A 22,956-nucleotide genomic window follows, 5' to 3' on the forward strand; every position below is an offset into this window, starting at 1 on the left:
ATTTTGTAGACTGCACTCCTGCCCCAGGGCAAACATTTGGAATCAGAGACACATGACCTCACAAATGCTTTCAACAGGAACAGACAGATTCTTCTGATGTTATAAACCTGCAGGAGAAATGGATCTAGGGACTATGCCATCATTCTAGCCCCTTGGTCTCTTATTGACCCAGCTGACTGTCCCCAGGCCCCCTCATTCACTGTAGGCTCCATTAACAGTATTAGGGAAGGAGACTGAGCCTGTGTGACAGGCACCTGGTGGTGACACAGTCTTCACGTGACTCTTGTTGCTGCCTGTAGAGGTAGAGTTATTGTTAACAATCTGATTCCTGGATATATCACTAGGGGTTTAATACAAGATAGCCAATTATATATTTGTGTTCAGAAAAAAATCAAGGTTGGGATATTGGGAGGAATGATGTCAGTTAATATTTTCTTGAGAGTGTTTAAGAACTGGTCCTCATTAAAGCTGTATATATAATAAAAGAGAGGTAGAGCAGAAAAGGGGGAAAGCTTGCTTTCTATTTACCTAGACTGGTGTGTACACAGCTACTCTTGGAAAAAACTGATTCCATTTTTATTACCCACCAGAGATTAGTACAGACAATACTAAACTATTTCTTAATATTAAAGACAAAAGCAAATATTGTTGTAATAAATTGACTTCTAACATAGAGAACTCCCCATAACAATTTGAATCTGTAAGTTTTCAACTAATGCATCCAGTGGGGCTAAAATGGGTGTGTGGGTGGAGGGAACTCTCATACAATGAGCGAGTATAAGTTGACTTAGTTTTTTTGTAGGGTATTTGAAAATATCTATAGAGGTGCCTGGATGGCTCAGTTGATTAAGCATGTAACTCTTGGGCGGCCCAGTTGGCTCAGTGGTTTAGTGCTGCCTTCACCCCAGGGCCAGATCCTGGAGACCCAGGATCAAGTCCCGCATGGGACTCCCTGCATGGAGCCTGCTTCTCCCTCTGCCTGTGTCTCTGCCTCTCTCTCTCTGTCTCTCATGAATAAATAAAATCTTAAAAAAAAAAAAAAAGAAGCATGTAACTCTTGATTTTGGCTTATGTCGTGATCTCATGGATCATGGGATAGAGCCCCAGGTAGGGTTCCACACTCAGCAGGGAGTCTGCTTGAAATTCTCTCTCTCTTTCTCTCTCTGCCCTACACTGCTCTTTCTCTCTCTCTCTCTCTCTCTCTCTCTCTCTCTCAAAACAAATTTTTAAAAAAATTTTAAAGGAAATCTCTATAAAAGTTTTAATGGCCATACTAATGGATGTAGTAAGTTTCCAGAGAATCTAAAGAAATATCCACACAAATGTACAGAAATGTTTGTACAATACTTTTAATAGGAAAAAAAAAACCACAATCTGAAGACAGGCCAAATATCCTCCAGTAGATATGCCCCTGTGGTAGAATTTCAGATACTGGGCAGCCCGGGTAGCTCAGCGGTTTAGCACCGCCTTCAGCCCGGGGCGTGATCCTGGAGTCCTGGGATCGAGTCCCATGTCGGGCTCCCTGCATGGAGCCTGCTTCTCCCTCTGAAAAAAAAGGAAAAAAGTGGCATATAAAATTTCATCTGATATACATAAAAAAGAAATCATGCAATTAAATTTCTTCTTTATGCAATGAATTACATAGGAAGAAGGTTGAGACATTGTAGATGGTATTTTTATTTTCCAGTAATTTCTCCGTTACTCTAAATAAAGTCTTCTTATCCAGAGTCACTTCAATTACCTTTTACTTCTACCCTGTCAAGTAGAGAATAGTCATCTCCAGTTCTCAGGCTAACCAATCCTTTTTCTTGGGCTTTTTTTTTTTTTAAGATTTTATTTATTTATTCATGAAAGACACAGAGAGAGACAGAGAGAGAGGCAGAGACACAGGCAGAGGGAGAAACAGGCTCCATGCAGGGAGCCCGACGTGGGACTCCATCCTGGGTCTCCAGGATCACGCCCTAGGCCAAAGGCAAACACCAAACTGCTGAGCCACCCAGGGATTCCCCTTTCTTGGGCTTTTAAAAAATTTTTTAAAGATTTTATTTATTTATTCATGAGAGACACAGAGACAGAGGCAGAGACATAGGCAGAGGGAGAAGCAGACTCCCAGTGGGATCATGACCTGAGCCAAAGGCAGACCCTCAACCACTGAGCCGCCCAGGTGCCCCTTTCATTGGACTTTGAAAGAAAACCCAGAAGAGAAACATCTGTCCACCCAACCCTACAGAGACTTCCATGTGTGAATTTAGAACTCAGGTCTCAGCCATGCATAAATGCTGATTTAGTCTGTTCCAGCTGCTACAACAGCATAACGTTGATGGGATCTTGTACATAACAAAATTTATTTCTCGGAGTTCTGGAGGCTGGAAGCCCAAGATCAAGGCACCAGCAAATTTCAGTGTCTGATGAGGGTCCATTTCCTGCTTCATAGATGGCCATCTCTTCGCTGTGTCCTCACGTGGCAGAGATGGTAAAGGAGCTCCCTGGGGTCTCATTTTAAGGGCACTAGTCTCACCCTGTGGGCTCCAATCGCCCACAAACACCCCAGCTCCTAATACCATCACCTTGGGAGTTAGGATTTTAACACATGAATCGATGGGGGACATGAACCTTTAGTCTACAGCAAACAGCCCATGGTTCTCTGCTCTGTGTTCATCCCAAAACTCATCAGCCACCACCATGTTTAGATTAATTTGCATTTGTGGGGAACTTTCCCAGAGCCAATGCCAATGTTTTGTGTGCATTAGCAATGCTTACCCCTCAGAACAAGTTTCTCCTTCCTCTTTCACAGAATAAGAAAACTGGAACCAGGAAAAGCAAGTGGAGTCCAAGGTCCTTACCCAGGAAGGGGCAATCTGCCCGAATCTGCACTCTCCTCTCGCCGGGCCTCTCTCACCTGCCTGGAGAAACTGCTGTGGGCTTCAGCGGATCTCGCGGTGACCTCTAGGCCCTGTGTCCTGTCAGCCCTGCCCACTGCACGTGCCAGCCAGCGAGCCCGGGTCTCCCAGAGAGCAAGGTCACCACTCACAGCCAGTATAGATCCCAGGCGCGCCCCATGTAGTCCTTTTACCAAATGATCTTGTCATACTTTGTAGTGTAGCAATTTCTCATAAAAGGAAACATTTAATTACCCTATGATCCAGCAATGACACCTTTTGTTCCTTTTCAACAACCCACCACCACCCCTGCTGAGAGTGTTTCAGGTGTCCCCGACCAAATCTGTCTCCAGGACTGAGCCTGCAAGATTACCAAGGAAACCTGCTCCTCCATCTACATTCCCAGAGATGATTTAAAACCAGCCCCTGCCACAGGCCCATTAGAGCCAATGGAACGATCCCAATACTGTCTGTGCTATTCAAAAGCGTCCTCGGTCTTTTCTGAGGATAGCATCTTTAGAAATAGATTGGTCTGTAATTGCCAAGAGTGAATATGAGAAGTCTGAGGGCGAAGCCATCAGCCAGGAACTAGAGGGCACGGGGGAAGGAATGCACACGGGGTTGGCGACACTGCTCACGGCCATGTGCCCCACATCTACATCCAATGGAAGCTTCTGATGGAATCCAGCTGTGCTTCAAGCAAAACTACCCTGTTTCACATGCAGGACAGTAAACTATTTAAAGCACATTGAGTTAGATTTCTGTCACTTGAGCCTGCAAGACTTCTATCTAATAGAGAAACCAGTACTTGGAAATAGGATATTATAAATAAAAGTCTATAAATTGTGGCATTGGCAGGGCTGTGGGAGGGTAGATGCAGTGAGGGCATCTCTCTCCTTACTGAGTAAGCTCAGAAGTTGGAAACGTCTGCTACGAGGAGGTTGACCCGGCGCCTGTTGTAGCTAGCCATATAGACCATGCCTAACCAGGCTGGAATAGTAGGAAACTTGGCAACAAAACTACAGAGCGTAGGATGTGGTGGCTCCTCCTTGCCTCCTGCACTAAGCTCCAGCAAGAAACGCGCTTCTCTTACAGAGAAATTACTCTTCATGCCAGCCCGTCTGCAAACAGAGGGAAGAAAATCAAACCTTGTTAAGAAATACCCTTTCTGTGCACCCTTTCTGATAATTGAAGATGTTGCGGATTCTGTCCATCCTTTTACCTGTAAGGTGAGAAGCACTAAATTCTGTGCCACAGGCTACTGTTGGAATTGGAGCTGAAGGTGGAACAGAAGGTAAGCTAGTGGGAGGAATCAACAGCTTTTCCTTTCAAGCTTCCTGTTTTCTTTGGAAGATTCTTTACCTTTGGACCCCTTACCCATTTCCCAACCACACAGTTCCTATGTCTGGCAACTACCGATCTTCTACCTGTATCTATAAGCTTAGTTTGTTTTTTGTGTTTGTTTGCTTGATTTTTGTTTTTGTTTTCTGTTTTGATTCCACGTATAGGAGAGATCATATGGTACTTACCTTTCTCTGTCTAGTTTTACTTGGGATAATGACCTCAAGGTCCATCCATAGTCAGAAATGGCAAAATTCCATTCTTTTTTATGGCTGAGTAATATTCCATTGCATATATAGATGCCACATCTTTATGGATTCATTCATTGAGCAACACTTAGGTTATTTCTATATCTTGGCTTGTTGAAGTAATACTGCAATGAATATATGGTGCATGTATCTTTTCGAGTTAGTGTTTCTAATTTATTTGAATAAACAACCAGAAATGGGATTTCTGAATGTTATGGTAGTTCTATTTTTAACTTTGGGGGAACCTCAGTACTATTTTTCATAGTGGCTGCACCAGTGTGCATTCCCACCAACAGTGCACAAGGGCATTCTTCCCTCCACATCCTTGCCATGCTTTTTATTTCTTGTCTTTTTGATAATAGCCATTCTAACAAGTATGAAGTCACATCTTACTGTGATTTTTATTGCTTTTCCTGGTGATTAATGATGATGAGCATCTTTTCTCGAGCTTGTCGGCCATCTGTCTTTTTTTGGAAAAATGTCTACTCAGGTATTCTGACCTTTTTAAAATCTTTTTAAAATATTTGGTATTGAATTCTGTGAGTTCTTTAGTGTTTTAGATTTTAAACCCTTATCAGATGCATGATTAGCAAATATTTTCTTCCATTCAGGTTTCCTTTTCATTTTGTTAATGGGTTTTTTTTTTTTTTTTTTTTTTTTTTGGTGTGCAGAAGCTTTTCAGTTTGGTGAACTCCACTTATTTGTTTTTGCTTTTCTTGCTTTTCCTTTTGGTGTCAGATTCCTCAACCCTTTGTTCATTTCCCAGAGTTAGGAGTCTCTCATGGTTTGTCACCCTCTCTGATTTTCCCACTCAGTTCCCCTCCTTTCCTTTATAATCCCTTTCACCATTTCTCATATTCCACATATGAGTGAAACCATATGATGATGGTCCTTCTCCGATTGACTTATTTCACTCAGCAGAATACCCTCCAGTTCCATCCACATCAAAGCATCATGGGTATTCATCCCTTCTGATGGCCGAGTAATATTCCATTGTATATATAGACCATATCTTCTTTATCCATTCATCTGTTGAAGGACATCGAGGCTCCTTCCACAGTTTGGCTATTGTGGACATTGCAACAAGCATTTTCTGTACTAAATAATTTAAAACATTCTCTGCACTTGCTTGAACATTAATTTATTCATAAAATTCTATTTTTAAAAAACATTATTTATTTATTTATTCATGAGAGACACCGAGAGGGAGGCAGAGATATAGGCAGAGGGAGAAACAGGCTCCATGCCAGGAGCCCAATGTGGGACTCGATCCCAGGACTCTAGGATCACTCCCTGGGCCGAAGGCAGATGCTCAAGCACTGAGCCACCCAGGCATCCCATAAAATTCTTTCTTCATATATAGCATAGAAGGAAAATCCACCTTTCTTGGATGAATTATCACAGCTTATTAGTTAGAAAAAGAAACAGAAAAACATGTAAACGTAAATGTGTATATTCCAGCTCCATTTACTCATTTATAATGTGACCAAAATGAAAGCAACTTTATGCATGGATGTACTCTGCAAATTTGAAGAAATGTCAAAATCTAAAGCAATTAGAAGTCATCATTTGGCTCTGCTGCCCATATTTTTAGTGCAGCACGTGACCTTACTCATTAATCAAGCACCTGCTGACCCAGTCATTGAGATAATGGGTTCAATGGTGTAGTAGACATGAACATAACTTTGAGGAGCTAAGCCTGGCAAGATTACCAAAACATTATAAAACACTGTAACAGACACTCTGAGAACTTGAAGGTCCAGATGCTATGGAAACAGAGGAAATCCATTTACTGGCTTTTAATAGGGAACTAGAGGGAAGAGCAAGATTTCACCAGATATTTAAAGCAGTGAAATGGGAAAGAAGGTGGCAAGCATTGCTTGGTAGAGGCACTGAGCACAGGAGAGCTCCTCGGAGCAACAGCAGGTCATCAGAATGGCATGCCTAGAGTGTACTGTTCATTGCAGGGAGTAAGACATGAACCTGGAAATGCCATTCAGCACCAGCAGTGAGAATACCGAGACACAAAGATTCTGATGATGGTGATGGTCCTCCTTCAGAATGGGATAAAAGGGCAAGGAGCCCAATGCTAACACTGTGAAAGACTAAGCAGCTCAATAGTCATGGACAATTAATTAGAAAGCAGTTGCTATGGCTTTACACCATGCAAAATAAAACATTTCCTGCCTATACTGCATAGAGGTTAGAGGGACATTGCCTGCTAGAGTGATGTCACAGGTGGTCACTATGAACATCTCTTCTACTTTCTGTTAAATGGCCTGGAAATGATTATTTTTTCTTCTATTGATGGATCATTCTGGTGCTACCCAGAAAATGTGAAATATTTGGAAACTAAAGAATGTAACATAAAATTTAAAAGTGTGAATTTTTAAAGGACTCCTAGTCTCCATAATTTGGAGTACTGAACCAGATGACTATCCTAATAAATGGTTGACTACAGTAGTAAATTTTTAAAAGAAAGATTTCCCCGAGATGCATAAACATATTGTAAATCCTTGAAAGCAAGCACTATTGCAGAGGTTTTATTTTCTATGGAATGACCTGGAGCATATAGCTTAGGAGAGATGAGGTCCCTCACAGGAGAGCAGAGAAACTGGTTTTCCAAACAGAAAAGTCAAATACAAAAGAAAAAGCAGCTTTTCTTTCCCCTGAAGGAAAGTGGGTTCCTGCATCTCACCCTCTTCTCCTTCCCAGCAGGTGCAGACAGCTTAGCCTCCTGAGACATACCCTAATGCTCTGCTTTAGAAACGCAGACTAAGGATCTGGGGGAAATTTTTATTGGGTTACAAATAAAATGTGACATCAGTAACTAATGGTTCTCCGTGGCTTTAATGACAGAATGGTATTTAAATCCCGCGTCAGCTGAGTGCTTTAGAGTAATTTACAGAAGAAGAAAGTAAGGCTCCGATGGGCGATGGGCGATGGGCGACTGGGTTTCCTCGCAGCTCATCCCGCGTTCGGGCTGCTCCGTTGGCTCCTTGGGATGAAGCCAGGCTGCAGGCGCTGCTGACCCAGAGGTGAGGCTTTCCCTTCGCAGCTGCCCTTCAGAGGGAGCCCCGCTGTCACCTCTTCTTTCCACCACATCAACAAACACAGGTAGTAGTCTTACATGGGGCACGGCTCTAGGGCCAATAGAAAGATTCTTGACTACTTTCCACAGAAGCTTTGACTGTTTGTTTTTCAGAAAAAAAGTCAGGAATCTGCTCAATGTCCTGACACAGATAACCACTTTTTAACAATGTAACTTTTTTTTCAGCTTCATCTTCACAATTTTATGCTAACAGTTTTTATTGAGTTGGTATTATTTGCGTAGAGTAAAACTAACAGAGTTAAGTGTATAGGTTAAGTTTTGATAGATGTATACATCCATGGACCTATCTTCCACATCAAGATATAAAAAAAATCCCCATCCTTCTAGAAAGTTCTCTTGTACCCCCTTTCCAGTCAATACTTCCCCTACAAATAACCACTGTTCTGACACTTATCACTATAGTTTAATTTTGCCTGGTTTTTTAAAAGATTTTATTTATTTATCCATGATAGACACACACACAGAGAGAGAGAGAGAGGCAGAGACACAGGCAGAGGGAGAAGCAGGCTCCATGCAGGGACCCTGACCCGGGACTTGATCTCGGGTCTCCAGGACCACACCCCAGGCCAAAGGCCACCAGGGCTGCCCTAATTTTGCCTGTTTGAACTCCATCTAAGAGACTTACGGTTTTTTTCATGTTCTTTCTTTTGTTTGATACAGTATTTTTAAGATTCTTCCTTGGTTTCGTATGTAGAGATAGATTGTTCTATTCAATTTTTAAATATAAACATACTACAGTGTGTTTATCCATTCTCCTGTGGACACACACCTCTCCATCTGTTTCTAGTTGGGAGTTACTATGAGTAAAGCCGCTATGAGGCTGATACAGGAGACCCCACTTACCTGGCAGTGCACCCGAAGTGGTGCCATATGATGTCACCCAAAGGAACCTAATGCCTGGGGGCTACAAGATCTCCCTGGAAAGCCAGGGACACATCTGTCCCAATGCAGTTGATCAAGGCTTGCTCTTCTAGCTGCCCAGTGTGGGGCAGCAGATATGCACTCTTCCCAACACCCTAACGGGATAGTGCAGCCTCAGGAAGAGAAGACATGGGCATCCAGGCAGCCCCTAACGCTGGAGTGACCTTGTCTGTCCCTGTGACTTCCCATAATCCTTTGGTCCCTCAGTCCCATAGACCTATACAGGGACCTATAGACCTATACAGAGTTCCCTTTTCACCAAGGATTTGGAAGTGGTCATTGTGGAGAACATCCCACCCTGTGGAGGGTTCCTGAATGTTTATGGAAGGTAATGAGGCAGAATAAGATGAAGGTGACAGTCCCTTCTCCACCCCTTGGTACATCCTAGTGCATAGGATTATAAGGGGCCTTGGTTGCAGGTCCAAGCAAATCCAAGCTTTGTTCATGGAGGGTCTCTGGTCCTGGGGCTGGGGTACAGGCTCAGGGACCAGAAACAGGGCAGGGGCTGTACCTCTGCTGCCAGGAATCCCCCAGCACCCCATCCTCAGATGGACACCAAGGAGCAGGGGTAGAAGCAGATGCTCAGTCTTCTCCTCCCCCCACCCCAAGATCCCACCTTCCCACTGCGCACTGTGAGAAACAGGCCAGCATGTGTGGAAAGCTGGCAGGTGGAAAGGAGGAAGCACCTGCAGGGAGCAGAGGAAGAAAGAATGGCAGCACTAATGACCATTGCTTGCTCCAAGTGGGCCCTTTCGTGGAAAAGACACTCAAGCACCTTTAGAAAAAAATACAGTCAACCTCTGTATATTATTCCCTGACTTAAAAAAAAGTGTTTCTATAAATGTATAATGAAAATATCAGGGGCACCTGGATGGCTCAGTCAGTTAAGCATCTCACTCTTGATTTCAGCTCAAGTCATGATCTCAGGGTCATGGGATCAAGCCCCACATCAGGCTATGCTCTGGGCATGGAGCCTGCCAAAGATTCTCTTTCTCTTTCCCTCTGCCCACTATCCCCTCCCCTGCCCCTCACTCTTGAAGTCTCTTTTTCTCTCAAAAAAAAAAAAAATCAGTGACTGATAGAAAATGGGCAAAGGACATAAACAGTATAGCTTAAAAGAAATACCAATAGCCAATATCAAATTATAATAAAAAGCACTAATAGTCAAAAATATGAATCTCAAAAACATTGTGCTAAATGAAAGAAGGCAGGTTCAAAAGAATGCAGACGGTATGAGTCCACTTACATGAAGTTCTTCTGACAGAAGGCAGATCTGCAGTTGCCAGGAGCCAGACTTCTAGTTTGTGGCCTGGCAACAAGGGGCAGGAGGGAACTTTGTGGAGTGATGTGATGGTTATACCACTAGATGCATTTGTCAAAACTCATCACTTTACATTAAAATTGGTAAATTTGGGCAGCCCGGGTGGCACAGTGGTTTAGCGCCGCCTTCGGCCTGGGGTATGATCCTGGGGGTCCTGGGATCGAGTCCCACGTTGGGCTCCCTGCTGGAGCCTGCTTCTCCCTCTGCTTGTGTCTCTGCCACTCTCTCTCTGTGTGTCTCTCATGAATAAATAAATAAAAAATCTTAAATAAATTAAAAAAAATAAAATTGGTAAATTTTATTACTTATAATACCTCAATAAAGCTGACATTGAAAAAGAAAAAATATTTAATTTAAGGAAACTCATCATTTTAGACATTTTAGCCCTGAAAAGATTGGATTCCGCCTAGTCCAAGTCCTTCCTGTTATTATACTCTGTGGTTTATAAATGCTGATATGGAGGCCCAGAGAAAGAAAACAGGACTTATGATCACACAGCCTGATGGTGGTCTAGCCGCATTTCAGTCCCCAGACCTTGTGTCCTATTAGGCTTTCTCTTCTGCCATCCTTCCTCCACATGTAAACTTGTGAACATGTCATGTCTCACGTTGTCACCAGAACAAATCACAGATGCCATAAAGTATCTGGCAGATATATAGTCCTTAATGTGTGTAACACAGCCCCATGTAGTAGATGAGGAAGATAGTATTATTTCCATTTTTCTATTGGAAGAGTAGAAACACAGAGAACTCAACTTACATGTCTGAGGGCACACAAGTTACTCACACTTGGGTTTTCAATTGTACAATGGATGAGTAATTCTTACGTCATATGGCTGTTGTGAGGAGTGAATTGAATTAAGTCAACCCAAATTCTCAATACACCGTAAACGCTGTTTACATCAGCTATTTATGCTAATGAATATGATAATGGTGAACATGATGGGGAACATAACAATACTTGGATTTTATAATAATAAAGTTGAAATTAGAACATTTTCCAAAGATATGCAAATAAGCTGGCTTACAAGTTGTGAGGAAATGGACATTCTCAGTTACTACAGCTGGGAGTGCACATTGGAATATGCTTTCAGCAAATAGTTCCACTGTAGAATACATTTTCAATGATATTTGCATACATCCACAAAGATACACACGCAAAGATGTTCACTGCAGTGTTGCAGAGGATAAATAAACAAAGGTGATCTAAATGTCCATCAGGAGGTGAAAAGGAGCCTGGCGTAACCATGCTATTGCACTGGACCTAAAATAGGAGAGTTTGTATAATTGATGTCATTTATGATCCTAGACATTTTGCTGTCTCATTTATAGGTGGATGGGAGATGGATTCTGTTCACAAGAATATTTTACCCCCTGAGAAAAAAAAAACTTGAAGGTGATGATGATGTTTGATTAAAACTTCAAAGTCTGTACCAAATGCCACTGCCTATCCTCTCAGGTTGAATATCAGCCCTTGCTTTCTCTGTGAACACAGAAGGACCTGCAAAGGTTAATAGTGAGATCACTACAGGGACTCACTGGGCATGCAGCAGCAGGGTCAAGGAGTCACCTTACTTGAACATTGAGAGCAGACAATAGGTCACAATCAAGTGAGCTAGGCTGAGCCAGGTGACAGAGAGTGGATCCGTAATAGAGGCACTAGTAGCTTTGGTCAGAATGCCTTTTATTTCGTGTTGTTCAGGACTTCTCTTTCCTGATGAAATCTGGAGGAGGGGAGGCTGCTGTAGTTTCTCAGTCTCCCTCTATCCCAGAGATGGAGTGGCTACATGGAAACCTCACTACCCGGGGAACCACAAAATGAGAAACTGCCAAAGGTTTTAGGTTAATGCTGAAGAAAGAGAGCACAGAGCTACGTATTTTCTTTTTTTTCTTTTTTTTTTAATTTATTTTTTATTGGTGTTCAATTTACTAACATACAGAATAACCCCCAGTGCCCGTCACCCATTCACTCCCACCCCCCGCCCTCCTCCCCTTCTACCACCCCTAGTTTGTTTCCCAGAGTTAGCAGTCTTTACGTTCTGTCTCCCTTTCTCATATTTCCCACACATTTCTTCTCCCTTCCCTTATATTCCCTTTCACTATTATTTATATTCCCCAAATGAATGAGAACATATAATGTTTGTCCTTCTCCGACTGACTTACTTCACTCAGCATAATACCCTCCAGTTCCATCCACGTTGAAGCAAATGGTGGGTATTTGTCATTTCTAATAGCTGAGTAATATTCCATCGTATTTTCTAAAAGGAATATTCGCCTATGGCTCCATTGAATGTAAGCTCCCCCAGTGCAGGGAGTGTGTCAGTGTTCATCCATCTTTGATTCCTCAGCACAGGACCTGACATAAGAGGGACTCAGTGAGGGCTCATAGAATGAATGAATAGCAAAACATTATTTCCTAGTGGTCACAAGTGCACAAAATATGAGCATACTTCATGCCACTGAACTGTATACTTAAAGTGGATAAATGATAAATTACATATTATATGTACTGTAACCATAATTTAAAAAAAGAACGCCAGCAAGAGAACCAAAATTCAATGGACAGAGTGGGAGAAATATTTGCAAATCATATATCTCCTAAATATATAATATCCAGAATATATAAAGTACTCTTACAAGTCAAAATAAAACAACAAAAACACGTCCCAATTTAAAAATGGGTAAATAAGAGGCACCTGGGTGGCTCAATGGTCGAGCATCTGCCTTTGGCTCAGGTCGTGATCCAGGGTCCTGGGATCAAGTCCCACATCAGGCTCCCTGCAGGGAGCCTGCTCCTCCCTCTGCCTAAATCTCTGCCTTTCTCTCTGTGTCTCTTATAAATAAATTTTAAAAAAATCTTTAACAAAAAAAAAGGGTAAATGAGGGGCTCCTCGATGGCTTAGTTAGTTAAATGTCCAACTCTTGATTTTGGCTCAGGTCATGATCTCAGGGTCATGAGATAGAGCCCTGCATCAGGCTCTGTGCTAGGTATGGTGCCTGCCTAAGGTTCTCTCTCTCCCTCTGTTCCTACTTTTAAAAAGTGAGTAAACAATTTGAATAGACACTTTTCCAAAGAGTATATACACATAGACAATAAGCACATGAAAATATATTCAACATCATAATTCATTAGGGACATGCAAAACCATAATGAGATATCATTCTACTTACTAGCATGAATATCATTAAGAAATGGACAATAAGATATATTAGTGAAGATGTGGAGAAATTGGAACCCTCATATATTGCTGGTGGGAATGTTAAATGATGTAGCCACTGTGAAGAACAATCTGGTACTTCCTCAAAAATTATGCAAACCAATTCCTATGGATATATCTAAGAGGAATGAAAATGTACATTCATGCAAAAACTTGTACACAAATGTTCATAGCAGCATTGCTCATAATGCCAAAAAAGTGAAAGAAACACAAGTGTCCATCAACTGATGAATGAATTAAAAAATAAGGTGTATTTATTTATACATTGAAATATTACTCAGCCATGAAGAGGTATCAAGTAATAATACATGTCATATTATGAATGAACCTTGAAGACATAATGCTAAAGGAAAGACGCCAGATACAAAAGGTCACATATTTCATGATTCATATTAAATGTCCATATTAGACACAGAGACAGAAAGTAGATTGTGGGAATGGGGGTAGAAGGGAATTGGGACAAACTAGAAGAAATAAGCATGAGGATTTAGGGAGGGTGACGGAAATGTTCTTCACTTAGATAGTGATCACAAATGCATAACATAGTGAATGTACTAAAAACCACTGAAACCGTCTCTTACAATGGTAGATTTTAGATCTTGTGAAGTATATTTCAATAAAAACACTGCCATGTGTAAAAAGAAACGAGGCATAGGTAAATATCAGTCCATCTGCATCATGATGGTACATAGTTGAGACAGAGACCTTTGTGCTGTGAAGAGGGTCAGCTTGCACATACATTTGCCAGGGCATTGTTCCACAGGAAAGGTCATTCCATCTGAGAATACCTAGCACTCCTAGAACCTAGAGCATTATAGGAAGGATTCTTGTGATGATGATGATGATGATGATGATGATGATGATGATTGATGACGGTGCTGATGGTGACTATGATGAGGATACCAACAGCTGGATACTTCTTAGGAGGCAGGCTGAGCATATTTTAGCTGATTTGTCATTCACTCTTCACAACAACCCTATGACAGCGATTCTCAAACTCAAACTCAAATGAGCATCCTGAATCACCTGGGTGCTTGTGAAAGCTGATCGTTGACCTCCATCATCAGAGTTTCTGATGCAGTAGGTCTGGCGAGGGGTTTAAGAATTTGCTTTTTTAACAAGTTACCAAGTGACTGGCCAATGAGATGAGTGCTATTGTGCACCTCATTTTACAGGTCACAGCAGGGGGTGTACAAAATCAAGGGTGGTGCAGGATCGCTCTAGAGTGAAGAAAGAACTTAAATGTGCTTTAGGCCAGCAGAGCTCAGAAAAGCTGAGGACATTGCCCTCTTCCCTCAGCCCCAGCCCCCATCACTCACTTGGCAAACTGGACTCTGGGTGCCAGAGGGCAGCAGGAGTGGAAAATGAGCACAGAGGCTACAGTGAGATAAAACACCAAACTCCCCAAAGCCAGGCTCTCCACTTGGGAGTTCAATGCTGGCTTACCTGGCATCAGGCTGAACAGAGAAGACAGAGGAGCCATGCCGCCACCCTCAGCTGGGCCTCCATATTTTCCTGCCCCACGAACTTCCAGAAGGGTGATTCAATATTTCTTGGTCTAATTTTAGATTTGAGGCACATTTGGTATAAAAAGAGGTCATACAGTCTCTAGTGCATTTGTATCACATTCCAAGAAACAAGGAAGGCCATTCTTTGGGGCAGCATCTGCCACCCAGTCCCCTGCCTGACTATTGGCTGGGGTGCAGGTGTCCTTACATAGCAGGTCTCTCCTCCCACATGATCTTATGGAGTGTGCTACAAGGACAGCTATAAAACCCATGTATCGGCATATGTGCTTAGAGATCTTGAATGATTGTGTTGAATTCTACAGTACATTAGAAAAATTTTTTGCTCCCCAGATATTGTGGGGCCTGAGCTTCTCCGATGGCGCATCCTCTGCTCAGGCTAGCTGGCTCCCACTGCCCTGTCTGCCACTGTCAAGTGTAGTTTGAGGAGCTGAATGTTCAGAATCACTGGCAGAAGCTGTATTTGGAAATTTGCAATCCTCATAGAGTAGCCAAGTTTCCAGAAAATAGAAATTGAAACAGATGCAGAGATGTAAGCCTATATGATCATAGTGGTGTTAAATTGCAAGATGCTAAACATGGTTGCATTCATGACAGGTTATCTGACATAGAAGAGGCGCAGAGGGGATCCCTGGGTGGCACAGCGGTTTAGCGCCTGCCTTTGGCCCAGGGCGCGATCCTGGAGACCCGGGATCGAATCCCACGTCGGGCTCCGTGCATGGAGCCTACTTCTCCCTCTGCCTATGTCTCTGCCTCTCTCTCTCTCTGTGTGACTATCATAAATAAAAAAAATAAAAAAAAAAGAAGAGGCGCAGAAGAGTTACATCTGAACACAGGGTCCACTTCCTAATACAAGTTGCCACTTCTGGTTCATGTTTTGGCAGCAAAAGACCAAAGCAGTTGTCACACTAAACAGTTGTGGAAAAGGAATTGGTGCAAGGCACACAGTGCTGGCTAACAAAAAAACACAGAGATGCTTGTAAGGAAACAGGAGTCAGTGTGAATTTCTTGTCAGAAGGTGTGAAGTCTATTACATGGTACATCTAGTGCAATTGAGAAACATCAATAGCAGGAAACCAGAACAACATCTCGCTGTCACTATACTACTGGCCAGATTCTGGAGTCTCTCTGCTACCAGCTTCATCTCTCACTTTCTTATTTAAAGTGAGAGAATCTGGCTCCTTGAATTCAAACATGGGCCTGCAGTGATCCATTACCATGCAGGCACTGGGTGCTCAAGCAGGTTTTCTCAAGCAGACATGTGTTGTGTTCTTTTTAAAATTTTAATATTTTACTTATTAATTGATTTTTATTTTAGAAACAGAGAATGAGCAAGCAGGGGGAGAAGCAGAATGAGAGGGACAAGCAGACTCCCTGCTGAGTGCAGAGTCTGACAAGGGGCTCAATCTCATGACCCTGAGATCATGACCCTGAGATCATGACCTGAGCCAAAATCTAGAGTTGGCCACTTTAACCAACAAAGCCACCCAGGTGCCCCTACACCTATCATGTTCTGATTGAAAAAAGAGATGATGTTAACATGAAGCAGCTGTTATTGAATTTGAGACAATACCAAGTGGGATTTCTTCAGACACCACATTAACTCAAAGTTGCATATGTGACTATCATAGAAGGAGCAAAATTTATAAAGGGAGATTCAAATATACAGAAATGGTGGAAAGAACTTTCTAAGGAAGATGTATGTCCTGTGTTTCATCATTCACCAACCAAAATTATGGCTGAAAAATACAATGGGAATAGAACAGGCCTAGAAGAAGAAAAACTGACAGTTGGCAGTTATGCAGAACTATCCTCTAAAATGCAGGATACTGTGGCAGAGAACAGCCAGTGGGAGTGTTTCTACCCAAACGTTTTTGAGAGAACAGAAAAGCTAACACGGCTCACTAGGTGCAACAAATGAAACAGAGGCTAAATGAGACTGAATGAGAAAGAAAACGTTTTCCAAATTTTATTTTATTTTATTTTATTTTATTTTTTATTTTTATTTTTTTTCGTTTTCCCAATTTTAAAAAGAAAAATAAAGACACAAAAATGTTCCCTGAAAATGTCTTTGAAGGGAAATTTTCCCTTGGACATAATCAGGCCAGACTGACACCTAACTGTTTAAGACTGCAGAATATTCTGCAGCTATAAATTTTGAACCATTGATGTGCAAAGCAAGACCGGAATGCAGCCTACTCCAGAAATTAAAGTGAGGTCTGATAAACCTGTAGATGACCTCAGTTTTGTCTGTTTTCAAAGCCAACTTTCCATCCAGGGAAGGAAGAACACCACCAGTGTAAGACTTTGCAGAACTTCTGAGTTGATGTATTGTCAAGTTGTTAAATGCACGTGTGAAATGTAAAAGAAAAGATGAAAAGATGAAGATGTATGTATGAAGAAAGATGTAAAAGAATTAAGTTAGGAGAGACTACTTTGTACTGTCCATTATTCCTACTGTATTTTTATACTTTTTGGCAGCATTAAATATTTTTATTAAATAGAAAAATATTTTAAGCCTCCAGCCTATGAGTCTCTTGTAGACAGCATATGGTTGGGTCTCACTTTTCTTTTCCAGGCCAATACCCTGTGTCTTTTGACTGGAGCATTTAGTCCATTCACCTTCAGAGTAACTATTAAAAGATGTGAATTTAGTGCCCTTGTATTACCCGTAAAGCCCCTGTTTCTGCAGATTCTCTGTTTCTTTGGGCTCTGTCTTCGATTACAGGGTCCTCCTTAATATTTCCTGCAGGTCTGGCTTGGTGGTTACATATTCTTTCAGTCTCTGTCTTGGAAGCTCTTTATCTCTCCTTCCATTTTGAATGAGAGCCTTGCTGGATAAAGTATTCTTGGCTGCCTGCTCTTCTCATTTAGGACCCTGGATATATCCTGCCAGCCCTTTCAGGCCTGCCAGGTCTCTGTGGAGAGGTCTGCTGTTCATCTCATATTTCTCCCACTGGATGTTAGGAATCCCTTGTCTCAAGCTGCTTTCAGGATTTTCTCTTCATCTCTGAAATGTGCAAGCTTTGCTAGTCTAGGTTGGGGTGCCAATCTGTTTTTCTTGACTGGGGGAGGGGTCCTCTCTATCTCTTGAATAGGAATACCTGTTTCTTTCCCCAGATTATGGAAGTTCTTGGCTATGATTTTCTCAAAGATAGTGTCTGGTCCTCTCTCTCTTTTTCACTATGCCCTAAGGAAGGAATTCCAATAATTCAGATGTAATTTGTTTTCAAACTATCACTTATTTCTCAGAGCCTCTTCTCGTGGGCTCTGAGTTGTTTTTCTCTCTTTTCCTCAGCTTCCTTCCTTTCCATCAACTTGTCTTCTATGTCTCTTATTCTCTCTTCTGCCTCATTTACCCTAGCTGATAGAGTATCCAGTTTAGACTGCATCTCAGTTAAAGTACTTTTCATTTCGGCCTGATGAAGTCTCATTTCCACACTAAGAGATTCTCTAGAGTCTTTGATGCTTTTTTCAAGCCCAACTAGTCACTTTATCATTGTCATCCTGAACTCCATCTCTGACCTTTTACTTTAATCCATATCCATTTGATCTGTGGCGGAGCATTACCTCCAGTTCCTACTTTTGTGGAGAATTCCTCCTTTGAGTCATTTTGTCCAGTGTAATACGAATGAGCAGAGTCAAAAATACCAACCATGACCTAAGCAAAATATGTACAGTACTTCCAGCTTGTCTTCTGGGGGTGGGGGTGCTGGTCTCTTGATGTCTGGTGTCTGTGCCTGGGTGGTGTTGCACCACCCCTGCCAGGTGGCCAGGCTCACCGTAAGCTTTTGCTGTATGAGGTTTTTGTTTTTTCCCTAAAGGCTTTCTGCACCTCTTGCAAAAAGTGGTCCCTTTTCTATTTGGAGACTTCCAACCATTCTTTTGTAACCATGTAAGACCATCAGCCTCAAGTGTGTTTGAGGAAGAAGAGCTTCTGTTTCCTCAAAGACCTTAAAATGAAATTTTTAATGAATTGACTTTTAAACAATCATATGAGGTTTCCAGGACCTTTCAATAGGGAAAGAGTGGTCTTTTCAACAAATAATGCAGAGGATATTGAATATCAACATACAAAACAGTAAAGCTGGGCCCCGACTTTACGCCATCTGCAGAAATTGACACAAAATGGACCAATGACCCAAATGTAAGAAGAAAAACTATAAAACTTAAGATTAAAACATGAAAGATGAGCCTCATGATATTGGATTTAATATTAATTTTTTGGATATCACTCAAACACAGGCAATCAAAGAAAAAATAGGGATCCCTAGGTGGCGTAGCGGTTTGGCGCCTGCCTTTGGCCCAGGGCGCGATCCTGGAGACCCGGAATCGAATCCCACATCGGGCTCCCGGTGCATGGAGCCTGCTTCTCCCTCTGCCTATGTCTCTGCCTCTCTCTCTCTCTCTATCTCTGTGACTATCATAAATAAATAAAAATTAAAAAAAAAAGAAAAAATAAAGAAACTGGACTTCATCAAAATTAAAAACGTATATGCATCAAAAGATACCACCAATTTGATGAAAAGGGAATTTGCAGAATTTGAGAATACCTTTGAAAATCATAGCAGATTGGAGTCCTGCACAATGCTGGTAGAAGAGTAAAATCGTGTAGCCAATGTGGAAAACAGCAAAAATTTAGACATAGAGTTATCATATCCAGGAAACCTACTTCTGGGTTTATATCCCCAAAGAATTCAAAACAGGAACTCAAATGTTCGTGCAATAACATTGACAGCATGTTATTTAAAATAGTCAGATGTGGAAATAACCACTGTGTCCCTCCAGTGATGAGTGAAGAAACTACACAGGGCACATTCCTAGACTGGGATATTTACTCGTCTCTAAAATCAAAGAATTTCTGACACATGCTAGGACATGGATGAACCCTGAGGATACTGTGTAAAGTGAAATATCCAGGCACAAAAGGACAAATGATTCCACTTATGTGTGAGATACCTACAAATTCAGAGAGATGGAAAATGGAATGGGGTAGACACCAGAGCTGGCGAATGGGGAGTTACTGTTTGGTTGGCATGGTTTCGGTTTGGGAATACAAAAAAAGTTCTAAAGATGGACAGTAGGGATGGTTGCACGGCAATGTGTATGTGATGCCACTGACTGTACACTTGAAAATGATTGAAATGGATATTTTAATGTTATGAATATATTACCCCAGTAAAAAATATATATTTCATTATGCTTCTAGGTTTATTAATTTAATTTTAAGTACAAGTTTTAAAAATCTACATAAACTATGGTTCCATTTTATCAGGAGAATTCAAAATAAGCATAGAGAAAAATATGATATGGGAAGGGACATGAGGTCATGATGATTCTGTTTCTTAGGGGTATTTTTTTTTCTCTTTTCTCTTTCTTTCTTTCTTTCTTTCTTTCTTTCTTTCTTTCTTTCTTTCTTCTTTCTTTCTTCTTTCTTTCTTTCTTTCTTTCTTTCTTTCTTTCTTTCTTTCTTCCTTTCTTTCTTCTTTCTCCTTCCTTCCTTCCTTCCTTCCTTCCTTCCTTCCTTCCTTCCTTCCTTCCTTCTCTTTTTTTATTTTCAGGAGAAGAGCAGAGGGAGAGGGAAAGGGAGAGAATCCCAAGCAGGTTCCACGCCCAGTGAGGGAGCCTCAGGAGGGCCTCCATCTCACAACCTAGAGATCATGACCTGAGCAAAAATCGAGAGTCAGTTGCTTAACCAACTGAGCTACCCAGGTGCCCTTTAAGGGTATTTTCTACAATATGTCTTCTAAGTAATAAAAAAGGACAAACGAATATTTTGATTTTGTTCCTTAAACTCTCAATTATATAAATTAATTTTAATGTATATAGTTTCTCTTCATTTAAAACATTTTCATACACTGTCATTAAATCCTGACATTAATTGTAAAGTAAAGTAAAAATCATTGATGTCAAAGTCATTAAAGCAAATTTCTTAAATTAAATCTTTAAAAAAAGTACTTTGGATACTGAGGAACATAATGTGGAGTGGGGAGGAAAAAGCACTTTCTACATTGTGCCTTTCCTTCTTTTATTAAGCCAGGATTTTCTGTAAGGAACTCGTTTCTGTCGGCTTTGAGAAAAGCCCGAGAGGGAAGAATCTGTGATGGTGGGGAGACGGAGAGGAGCATTACAAAAGGCCCTGCCTTCCTTGCACACCCATTCCGTGCGACCACTTTCTTTCCAAGGATTTAGGTCTTGCCCATCAAGTCCCTGATTTTGGAGTTTGCCAGTCCTCTCCAGATTCTTCCATAACCCAGAGGCACCCCATCCTGAAACCGTGATGACACATCTACCTGTGGACTCTGTGTCCTCCATCCGCCCCACCTTTGCCTAGAAACAACAGGAACCACTAGACTAGATTATCTTGTCCTCAATCCTCCAGGAGATGTTCACCCCAAACTCTAGGAATAAAGGACACGTGAGGTGACACTAAAAACCCACGTGGACCTCCCCTTCAAGCTTCTTCTCAGGAGATTCCATGAATTTGGGGTATCTAGTAGGTGCAGTTCCCCAGGGAGATGCCAGGCCCTGCACCCCACCCCCTCAGTGCTGTTCCTGGTCCCCCAGTCCGACTTCCCCAGCCCTGCTGAGATAGGCCCTACCAAGCTACCCTTGGTGGGATCAAAGTCTTGGGCTGAACTCCCAAGATACTGTGCACAGCAGTCTGAGTGAGCCTGTCATGGGGAGGGACAAGGAGTCCTCTCTGGTGGATGTTCAGAGACTGTGGCAGATCCACGTTCCAAAGATGGCCACAGCCATGTCTTCCATCCCACATGCTCCTCTGCTCAGTGACCTTGCCTCTCCCCATCACCAGCTGGAGTCTCAGCTACTCCCTGAATCCCACACCAGCATCTAGGACGGCTCTGCCAGGGAACCCAGGAGCACGTCAGCCCAATGGAACCTGCAGATGATTCCAGCTCCCAGGAGGGACTCCCAGGGAGAACCATCCCCTCCGAGCCCAGGCAGGAAATGGAAGAGATGCTTTTGTCAAGCTGCTAGGACTCCATGAGTGGGTTTTACAGTGAGAGATAACCAGAACAGCCTGTCCACTGCTTCCCCAGGGGCACGACTGTGTCCTAAAATCCCATGCAGGCACTAGTCTCCTTGCCCCCACGTGACCTCACTCACTTCCCACCTTCTCTAGACTCACTTTCCCTTTTCTCCGGGGTTCCGACCCTGAGTCTCTGCTCAGACACTCCTCTTTCCTCCTGTCTCCCCGAGCAGCTCCTCTGGGTTCATATCAGACTTGTCTTCCTCCAGCTGTTCTCAGCACCCTCCTCCCTACCCAGCACCAGCTCCTTCTGGGGGTTGGAGATGTGTCTTCCAGGGGTCATGGCTGGACCACAGTGGGTGTCACATCAACTCCTGTTGTTCCAATACAGTTTCCAGCTGGCGGAAGGGATCATGCTCAGGAGCCTCCCCGCCTCCCCATCTCCTATGACCTGGTAGTATGGTCTGGAAACCCACAGAACTTTACTCCAAACACCATTATTTGCCACAGTAGGTCAAACAGTTGGAGATGTAAGCACCTAGGAGCGGAGGTCACATTGAAGGGACATGTGACCCAGGACAGGGGGACATGGCCGGAGGTGCAGGGGGCTTGTGGGCTGACACCTCCTCTCCTGCTCCTCTGCTATTAACTACTTACTGCTGCCTTCTCCTTATGCTTCTTGGGTGGAACCATGAGATGCTTAAACACTCAGAGAACAAATGGAACCATGTGCTTCTTTAGCCTGCAGATGTTGACGGTCTGTCTTCTTTTAATGAATTCTGAGGTTAGGTAGCAGGTTGTGAATTAGGTCTCAGAGGATCCCTTTGGCTGCCCTCACCTGCCTCCCACCTCTGAGGTCTCAGCTCTAGTTCTGAGGCCTGGGCCCGTGTCTGGGGGCTTACCCTCATCCGTGGTGGACCCAACACACATATTCTTGGTAATCCCCCATGTCTGGTCCTTCCTCACTTGCAAAGTAGTCACGTGGTCCTCACTAGCAGGTGGGGAAGATACACTCGAAACTGGCTCTGTGACATCCATCCTGTAACTCAGCTGGGCTGTAGCCATCTGAGGTCAAATGACCATGACCTCCAATACACTTATCTACTTTGAAAACCCTATGTGTATGTTTACTTTTCTAAAATGTGAAGGTTTTTTTCCTTATTAAAATAGTATACCTTTGTCCTTATAGATTTTTGGTCACATTTTGCTGCATTCAAGGGTTGGATCAGACATGGCTAAAGCCCAGCTGACATGAGATGTGCATATTCACAACTGCAAGAGCCACAGGCCACCCAGGATTCGCCTAGTGGACCATTGGCACATTCAGTTATGTCTCTACAGCCCAATCACATTTTATAGAGTCCTATAAAAAGTTAACATATCAACATTTATCTCACTTG

At 42.5% G+C, this 22,956-nt stretch overlaps 1 pseudogene; it reads left to right on the plus strand.

Moving 5' to 3' along the window:
- Window positions 1–22,811, plus strand: part of LOC112643496 (tyrosine-protein phosphatase non-receptor type 2-like) — a 38,396-nt pseudogene extending 15,585 nt beyond the window's left edge.
- Window positions 22,812–22,956: the final 145 nt, after the last annotated feature.

This window comes from Canis lupus, chromosome 1, assembly GCF_003254725.2.
Source record: "Canis lupus dingo isolate Sandy chromosome 1, ASM325472v2, whole genome shotgun sequence".
NCBI lineage: Eukaryota > Metazoa > Chordata > Mammalia > Carnivora > Canidae > Canis > Canis lupus.